The sequence below is a fragment of the Geospiza fortis genome, unplaced genomic scaffold, assembly GCF_000277835.1.
Source record: "Geospiza fortis unplaced genomic scaffold, GeoFor_1.0 scaffold325, whole genome shotgun sequence".
Taxonomy (NCBI): domain Eukaryota; kingdom Metazoa; phylum Chordata; class Aves; order Passeriformes; family Thraupidae; genus Geospiza; species Geospiza fortis.
The window spans coordinates 1,482,682-1,488,681 of NW_005054427.1; the positions used below are offsets into that span (position 1 = coordinate 1,482,682).

Consider the following 6,000-nt stretch of genomic DNA (forward strand, 5'->3'; position numbering starts at 1 on the left):
CCTTTAACACTAAGGTCTCCTTAAAGAATACCTAAAACTCCTCTTTTTTGCATATCTCTTCTTTAAATACCATTAAACACCATCCCCAGCATGGCCAGGAGGTAACAACTGTTAATAACAAGCTGTCATTAACAGGTCAATATTGAGTAATTTCAAGTTCATACTTTTTCTTTGAAATTGCTTTAATACTCTACAGAAAATTGTGGTTTTTTCCACTAACTTTCAGTAAAATTATTTATTTCTTTTATACTGATGACATTTTCCCTTAGAGATATTTGAAAGTAAAAATCCTCATGAGTATTAATTAAGTATCTTCCAAAAATCAAGGCATGGTGTCTTTACTTGCTGCTGCTCTGGATATTTTTTCTTTAAAATGTTGGCATTGCCTTTCAAATTACTTTGATGCTGCCACAAAGCCAGTTTGAACAAATGGCTTAACATACCTTGAACATCCTCTCTCCACACACACACACACACACACACACACATACACACAGAAAACAAGAGTTAGAACAGATGTTGCTAAAAAACCCAACAAACAAACCCAGCTTGAAACATAACCTAAAGAGACAGCTAAAGCAGACATGGCCAACAGGTGACCCCTTTGATTTTCCTGATTCAATTAGTGTGTTAAGTATTTTCAGAGCATTCTTCCCTTGAAACTGGCATAAGAAAACAAAAAAATAAATCTTTCTTGAGACATAGCTAAGTAATGAGAACTGCATGTTTTGTGTGTGTGTGCTTTCACCGGGGAGAGATAAGCGACTTCTGCATTTATATTTGCAAGTATACACTCAAAATAGAAAAGATACTTCAAAAGCCTCCCCAAGTATCATTGAATAGCTTAGCCTCTGACAGCAAAATTCACTTTTTATTCTACAGGCATTCATTGCCTGATTTGGATGTAAAGGTTATCTTCCAAGAAATTTCAAATTGTGTGCATTGCTAAAGTCCTAATTTGCATCTTGCAGGACAGCAAACACATATTGTTAGCAACCATACCCATCAAGCACTTGTTTATCAGGAAGAGAGTCCTGTTCCTGAAAAACTTACAAACCCAAGACATGAAATGGAATTAAAAAACAGATAGTAATTAGACAGGGTTTGTAGCCAGAAATGAGTCATCTGGAAAAAACCAGATTAAAGAATCACAGAATCAATTAGGCTGGAAAAGATCTCTGAGATCATTCTAGTCCAACCTTTGCCCAAACATAACCATGTTAACTGTGTGCCACTGTGTGCCACATCCAGTCTTCCCTTAAACATCTCATCCACCATCTCCCTGGGCAGCCTATTACAATGTTTAATCAATCTTTCACTCTTCCTGTGAAGAAATTCCTCCTAATGTCCAACTGGACTTAAGTGCTATTACTGTGTAGTATACAGAGTACTAATCATACCACAGGCAAATAGAAATGCAACTAATACTATGTGATTTTGTAAGCTTGTATAAAAGCTCAGCTGAGGTATGAGAGAAATCCTTGGCCTTTCTGAGCTACCAGCTTCTTAAAGGAAACAAGACATAATGCAGAAGCATTTGTTTACAAGTGTAACAGCTGCAAGAGAGAATTTTTTTCTCATTTCACTGTGTTCTATTAAAATAAGTTAGTTAGTTCTATTATGTTAGTTCTCAAGCACAGATCCTGCTTCTGAAATTACATTACCAGTGAAACTGCTGGAAACACCTTTTTAACATACATAACATACATGCATAACAACAACATCCATCCATCCATATGTGTATGGACTTTTCTTAACACAGCTACATAAGAACACTTCCTCCATACAAGGACATTTAAAAAACCCAATCTGATTTTGCAAAGCAAAAATACAACTTGTATTGTTCAACTGAAGCAAAATACAACATATTTACCGAAGAAGAAAACTTATTCTGAAACAAAGAGAAATCCTGCTACACGCAGCTATGACACTACCACATACACAAAAGACACAAATGAACAGCTGCAGAGACAGCAGTTGATGAAATGGTCAGATAGTGTACTCAGTTGAAAGTGCTTGCAAAAAAATTAGGTTAGTATGAGAATAGCTGGATGAGTGCAATGGTATAAAGTGCTTCAAAAGGGAAGAATGACACTCACACATAATGGGAAAGACCGTAAACAGATAATTACTTCACAAGGAAAGTATCTTGGCAGTAACACAACACAAGAAGCTGTGATAGTCAAAGTAGACACATAATCAGTTTCTGTCACAGCTAGAAATCCTGGATGTTACCAAGGCTGGATGAAGGCTAAATATGGGTGGGGCCTGCTTTTAGGTTGGGGTGAACCAAATTGCATGTATTGTAACAGGTAAGACTGAAGTAGCAAAGCTCAGAGAAGCAACAGATGTCAAGGCAGCAGAGGCCACACATCTGCATTAGGAAATGGTCTGCACCAAAAGAATTCCATCAGTAGACAGAGAGCCAGCATTGCAGATCTGACATCTTTACTATATACTTCCAGCAGCTTTTAAGCTTAACAGCTGGGTTTAGTCTGTTCCTGCAGACTGAATGCCTATTATCTGTTGGGATTGCTCCTACTCTGCTCCATGAAGTGAACCAAAATGCAGTAGTTAGCATTTAAGGAAAGATTCAGTTAAAAAAATATTTCTGACACATCTATATCTATATAAAACTGAATATAATACTGTTTCTGACCTGGAGGAGGCCAGGGAAGCCTTAAAGATGAACAATTTCATTGGAATGATGCGAGTGAACAAAGTACTGAAGAAAGCAAATAAACAGGAAAGAGAAAGTAGTAGTGATCAAATACCTGTAGCAGACAGAAGTGTTGAAAGAGAGAAGGATGTTCTAAGGCATCAAGCAGAACTGAAGTTTTAGAAAACTGAAAGTTTTCGAAAAACTGAAAACTGAAGTTTTAGAAAAGAAGAGAATGGAAATGCTGATCTGATGAATAATAAAACAAAGATATATTTGTAACTTAATGAGGTATGTACTGGGGGAAGGAGAGGAAATGAGAGAAGACAAACTCCAGAAATCAAAATATACAACAGCTGAAACTAATTTGTCCAGATGCTGATTACAATTTATGTTTCTGCTGTGCTTTCTAAGATGATGAAAACCTTCACAAATAAAGTTGTTTTCTTAGGTTAATGCAAATAAAGCAACCAACAAAAATGACTACTAAAAAGATAAAAATATTAAACTAAATTTAAAGCAATGATATTAGTGGTTATTTAGCAGAAGCATTCACTCTCTGGGATAATTTTTATCCTTCTGTGTATATACAAATGAAGAAAAGACTATTAGAATTTTAAAATTGTTTCCCAAGAGGATTCTTTCCTGCAGTTAGGGAAATATTAGAAAAAAAAAAGGCTTTCTTTCAAAAAAGCATAGTCAATGCAGCATGCATCTACAAGTTCAGCCTTTAGAATTTTCCTACAGTCATATTCAAGTGCAGATAGAAGTATACATACATATCTATACACACACAAATACAAACAGAAAAACCCTCAAAATATTTTAGAAATCTTCTACTTAAGTACCTTTCAGGGAAATTGTTACTACAAGGAATTGATATCTTTCAAGTCAAACATATAATTTCATCACAATCTGCAATCATTTGTATACAGACAATTTAGAAATTTGGTTTTTTATGCATACAAAAAACTATCCTACTGAACTTCAACATATAGCCAGGAATTTGCTATTAGCAGTTGAACTACTAACAATGCTCTAATAATCCTTTCCATTTAGGACATCTGTTTCTAATTAAGGAACTACAGGCACCTCTTTGAATGGTCAAGAACCATCCAAGCACCGAACACTGTGAAAGGTGCACTCAAGCGCTCCTCCTGCTAACAGCGCTGTGTGGTCAAAGAGCTGCCTCCAAGTTCACTCAATGAAATACAAGGGTTTGTAGTTTTAGGTGACCCAGTCTTTATTAAGGAGCATTTAATATCAACCAGAGAATGAGAGCTTTTGGCAAGCCATGTTTTCATCTGATTCATTAGTGTTTTCATCCCAGCCTTATTTTTCAAGCAACCATTTCATAGATTGGAGTTATAATCATTGGAATGATATTCACAATAGGATGCAAAGTATTCCTGGTAGAAAGGGAAATGAGTCTCTGGTTAAAAAAGGCATCTTAACCTTCAATACATGGCACTGCCAAGTAAAATAATAATACTGCATATAAGACAAAGTATGTTTAGTAATAATAATCTATGACATAACTTGTTGCTTTTTCAGGAAAATTAAATAGGCTATTGAAATAAGCTTTACTGTTAGAAACTATATCAACTCAAGTCTGTAAACAGCACTTTAAATTCATATCTATGATGTGCTCAATACAATTATGTTTATCCACCTGTTCACACTCAACTGAAAAATCTGCTTAAGGCTGCTACCTAAATCATACATTTTACCAACCGTGCTCACTTAGAAGCCAGAAAATAATGAGATAATTAATTTTAAACTGCTTACAAGTGAATTTTATGTGATACAACTTTGTTGCAAAAATGTCACTCTTCCAAGACAGCCTGAACTACTGTAAACAGCAAACAATTAAACCCATTCTGAACAAATGCAAGTAACTGCTGTGTGTGACCAGACTCAAACACAAGCTCATACAGTTTTTATAACTTTAAAGTGTTAAATATTTTATTTCATTAAAACCTCAATTGGATATACTACTCAGTTAGTAGATTAAATTCCTAGCAATTCCCTTAGAACAAAATGTTAGATGTTGCAAAATTAAAATAGAAGTTTATTAGAACAAAAAGCTTCCTGTATGGATTTGTGTTGTAGTGAAGAAATGTATGTGGCCAACAGTTTCGTCACTAGCAGAAACACAGTCATTAAGTGGATAAAAGAGACAGAGAGTGAATCACTGCCTGTCTCTGGCAACTCTCTTTGTTCATCATAAACAAAAGCAAGAAACCTCCAATTACCTTTTAAACAGCAGAGAGAAAGTATAAATAACCTTGAACTGATTGGATTGGGTGCATCACTATTTATGCCAGGTAAGAAAGCAACCTAAGGCTATAGAGTGAGGCACCTCCAAAAGAACAAACTTTCTTCTCCTATGGAGACAAGCAGTTTTGTAGGAGCATACTGGAATAGAACCTAGTACCAACAGCAGGAAAAGCTGCTGCTGTGAAGATTAATCACGATTTCCCAAATACGACTTAGAGAAGGTAGCATTGTAGGGGACACAAACTCAGAGATAGCAAAGATTCCAGGTAACTTCTGCTTAAATGAAAGGTCGGTACTTTGCCCATCTTGTCTCTGCCACTTGCTCATCAAGCTCCTCTCACAAAACATAGCTGAGGGTAAACATGGTTTACCCACTCTAAATTTGAGCACTGCCACAGTTATCCATTCACCACCATCCAGATCACTAGACGGTTTATCTCAGGCTTAGCCAGAGATAATTCTGCAACTGTCACACTAAGAACAGAACAGTTCAACATCACAGCAGTGGGTGCCAATTGGTTCTTCAACCTCCAGCTTCTACCCAGCATTAGGCCCACAACTAGGAAGGATACTAACAAATTGAAAAGGCAAAAAACCAATACTATGGATTAGAACAGATGAAGGAAACGCTGCTTACCCTGAAGAAAGAAGATGAGAAAATAGACAAAGTACAGAGATGAGTCCTGGAGAAGGTGACCTGAATTACAGCAGTTCATGGGGCGGTACCCTGGAAGGGTCACCCTCCAAGTACATAATTAGTGCCAGGCCTGAGGAAAAAAACACTGTTACTAAGTTAATGTAGCCAAGGGGAGAGGGGGGAGCTTGGGAATTGGGTGGACAGGGCACAGAGGGTACATTTTCTTTCGTAATATAGAAGGAGCAATGATGGAAGAAGCAGACTTTCCTCACCCACAGCCAAGTCCTGGTGAAAATCAAGAGAAGCCACTGTAGATATCAACTCAGAAGACCACTGCTGCTTTGGTAGTGTGGTAAGGCCTGAACAGTGCAGATAGCTTTCAAGGAAAAGATTTGTCTTTAAAAGGTGAAGAAAACAGCTCCCC

General features: G+C 36.7%; 1 protein-coding gene across 4 annotated transcripts in view; it reads right to left on the reverse strand.

The window, feature by feature from the left end:
* The window catches only part of CDC14B (cell division cycle 14B), a 44,932-nt gene that overhangs the window by 23,527 nt on the left and 15,405 nt on the right, over positions 1 to 6,000 (reverse strand). The window lies entirely within an intron of this gene.